The 3,509-nt window shown below is 41.9% G+C and overlaps 1 pseudogene; it reads right to left on the bottom strand.

Annotated features, from left to right (window-relative positions):
* Nucleotides 1-3,167: 3,167 nt before the first annotated feature.
* On the bottom strand, nt 3,168-3,285 carry LOC126268451 (5S ribosomal RNA; annotated as a pseudogene).
* Between the last annotated feature and the right edge of the window lie 224 nt (nt 3,286-3,509).

Below are 3,509 nucleotides of genomic sequence, written 5' to 3'. Positions count from 1 at the left end.
GCTTGCCGAGATCCAGGCGCAGGATGCTGCGCCGCGGTCGTTGATGCTGCTCCTGTGATTCACCCTCGACCCGATGCTCTGCCACGGGTTGTTTGTTATCCATACTGGTGCCGTTAGCACACAGGATTCACTTCGTCAGCCGACAAGGTAACCTGTCATGCAGAATTGGAAGAAGAGCAATGAGTTAACAGCACGTATTATCAGAAGAACCTGTTTTAGGAAAAAAGATATCTACCATTATAGGAAGAAAAGGCAGCATTTTGACCCAGCAGGCACTATGAATTGAGACACAGGGGAATTACAGACAATGGCTGCGAGTGGGCATTGATTAAAATCAGTGAGAAAAGTAGAAAATTTGTGCTGGACTGCGATTCGAACCCAGCTCTCCCTCTTACTAAGCAGAGGCGCTGACCACTGTGTCATGCAGGCCAGTGGTCATCGCCACTGCCCAGACTACCCTAGCATGCCCCCCGTCGGACTCAAATTCTCACCATATCCACACAATACTAATGTCGTGCCCCACGCCCCTTGTCCTCATTACTCACGGCGCTTCGCCTATTCCCGTAACATTTCGAGCCTGGTGCACTGAAGTGATCAATTGGTCTTGCTAACCATTACATTACATTTATCGTTTTCCATGGATCCCTTGGAGAGGAGTCTCTGGAATTTGGAAAGAGCCAAAGGCTTTCTTTTTGCAGACAGTGTTATTGAGCTATAATACTTGTGAAGATATTGATCGATGGAATAGAAGGAGTTGGCCAACAGGAAGTTCTTTAAATCACTCTGAAACCGATCTTTATCACTTACAAGACCTTTGATATGCTCTGGTAAGTTATTGACTACAAGAGTACCCATGTATTTGACTCCGTTTTGTACTAATGATAAGCTTTTATAGTCCTTATACAGACTGTTTTTGGTTCTGGTATTATAATCAAGTTTTGCACTATTTTGTATAAAAAGAGAGATATAGGAAATGACGAAGGACGCCAATGAGTACATGTACTGAGAAGTAGTGGTTAGAATACCAAGTTTCTTAAAGAGATCTCTGCATTATGATCTAGGACTGACACCAGATATAATTCTAATGACTCGTTTCTGAATTTTAAAAATGTTCTCTTTGTGAGAGGTATTTCCCCAAAAGGTAACTCCATAAGTCATTAGTGAATGCAAGTAGGCCGAATAAACTAACTTCTTCATTTTTAAATCACCTATTTCTGCTATCATGCGCACTGCAAATGTAGCTGAACTAAGGCGTTTCATTAAGTCTAGAGTGTAAGCTTTTCAGTTTAGTTTGTGGTCAATTTGTAGCCCTAAAACTTTGACGCTGTCTACAGCTGTAATTTCATTGTTTGAATACATTATACTTATAGGGTCAGGTATTCTTTGTGAGGTACTACACTGTATGTACTCGGTCTTGTCAAAATTCAGTGACAATCCATTTGCTGTGAACCATTCTATATATGCTGTTTGCTGCCACAGCCATTATGAATCAAGACACGGAAGATGAAGTTAATGGGCAAGGGGCATTACTTAGTAATTGGATAAGTTGAGATTTTGGGTCTGACAGGAGGCGTGCCAGGGTAGTCTGTGGAGCTGCGACGATCACTGTGTGCGGATGGCGCAGTGGTCAGCAAATCTGCCGAGTAAGTCGGAGATCCGACTTCGAATCCCGGTCTGACGCAATTGATTTAAATCAGTGCACTCTCATAGCCGATGTCTGTAACTCTTTTGTGCCTTAACAGATAACTTGTTAAAAAAAACACTCATACTGACTCTCCATATTTGCTATATAATTTGTTAAAAAGATCTTTAGGAAGATAAACAGATGAATCACATTATTGTTATGAATGTCAGTGGAAATGGTCGATCACTGATGGGAATGAGCCGTGAGCACGCTAGTGAAAAACCGTTCGATATGTTCATTAAGCAGTGTAGCTCGGTGCTCGGTAATATTGCGAGTAACTCGTAATCGAAGAAACACGCTATCGTTTGCACTTAAAGTTGCTGTAAATGTTGAAAGTGCCTCGCGCGACGTTTTTAGGTATGGTAGTTGCGGTGGTTGTTTCAACATTACGATTGAGACGTTGAATTACGGATTTTTAGTCTCTCACGTGGCTTTGGCTTTACCATGTTAGCAGGAACATGTTTTTCCCTTATTTCACACAAAATGGACAAATAGATAACGTGGGGTCCGTTTCTCATAATAATTTCTAATATTATGTTATTAAAACTTTCACTGCTGTAAACAGTTATCTTATAAGCCGCGACCAGTGGAGGAAAATTCCAATGGAGACAATGAGATATGAGATAAGCAAGGTTCTGTTCCAACAGTCAGCGAACCACCGATTGCAGACGGTTAGGGTATGCTGTCATAGTCGATCCAACGTCGTCCTTCATATGCAGCTCCACTTAGGAAACAACTTACGGAATCAGCATATTCAGATGAAGTTTGTCGGAAGGAAGATTCTGTTCTTTCCAGAAATCGAAGATTCTCTGCAAGAAGCCAAGGACACAGTCATATTGTTCGATGATACGGTAGACAATTTAACAGACGCCACTGAGACTGCAATTCACCTTAAAATCGAGTTCACATTAGAAATGAAAAAATAAAAGAATTAGATTTTGTCATGTGCAAACAATGTAATAAATACAGTTGACCTGTTCTGATGCTATCATTAATCAGAAGTCGATGCATCTCACACAGCATAAGTTGAGTATTTTTGGTCTATGACACACAGACAAGTACAATTTTAGACTGAAACAAGTAGTTTTGTCGATTATAAAGCAAAGGGAATCATCGCCTTCCCTAAGAAAATTAAGAACTAGACGATCAGTGTACATCATAAACTCGAAACGTAGGAAAAATAAATTCATTATATGGGAAAAGCGTCTGAACCTCGTCGATCAGATTAAAAAGACAGTAGTATTCCGTACTAACATCCGACTCTGACATACGGCATTAAAAGCACTTCGTCTTCAGCTCACAGGTGGCCCATCGGGACTATCTCATCGCCGTGTCATCCTCAGATAGGTATGCGGATAGGAGGGGCGTGTGGTCAGCATACCACTGTCCGGGTCGTTATGATCGTTTTCTTTGACCGGAGCCGCTACTATTCGGTCGAGTAGCTCCTCAATTGGCATCACGAGTCGGAGCGCACCCCGAAAAATGGCAACAGTCCATGGCGGCCTGGATGGTCACCCATCCGAGTGCCAGCCACGCCCGACAGTGCTTAACTTCGGTGATCTGACGGGAACCGTCGTGTCCACTGCGGCAAGGCCGTCGCCTATAGCAAAAAGAGTAGTTCATAATAAATACACAAACTGAAAATTTAGCGCTTCCCAGAAGTTTTATGTAGGCCAGACGTGTGCACTTTATCGAACATTCCAAAGTAGACAGTAATACCGTTTGGTTCGCATTTTTAATGTGGATAAAGTAAGGCGCATTAATTGTCACCTTCATATTTGTTATGATGTTCCTAAATCATGGATGCATTTGACTTGAAATTTTT

Source organism: Schistocerca gregaria, chromosome 4, assembly GCF_023897955.1.
Source record: "Schistocerca gregaria isolate iqSchGreg1 chromosome 4, iqSchGreg1.2, whole genome shotgun sequence".
In the NCBI taxonomy this organism is placed as follows: domain Eukaryota; kingdom Metazoa; phylum Arthropoda; class Insecta; order Orthoptera; family Acrididae; genus Schistocerca; species Schistocerca gregaria.
This window is presented reverse-complemented; position numbering and strand designations above follow the sequence as displayed.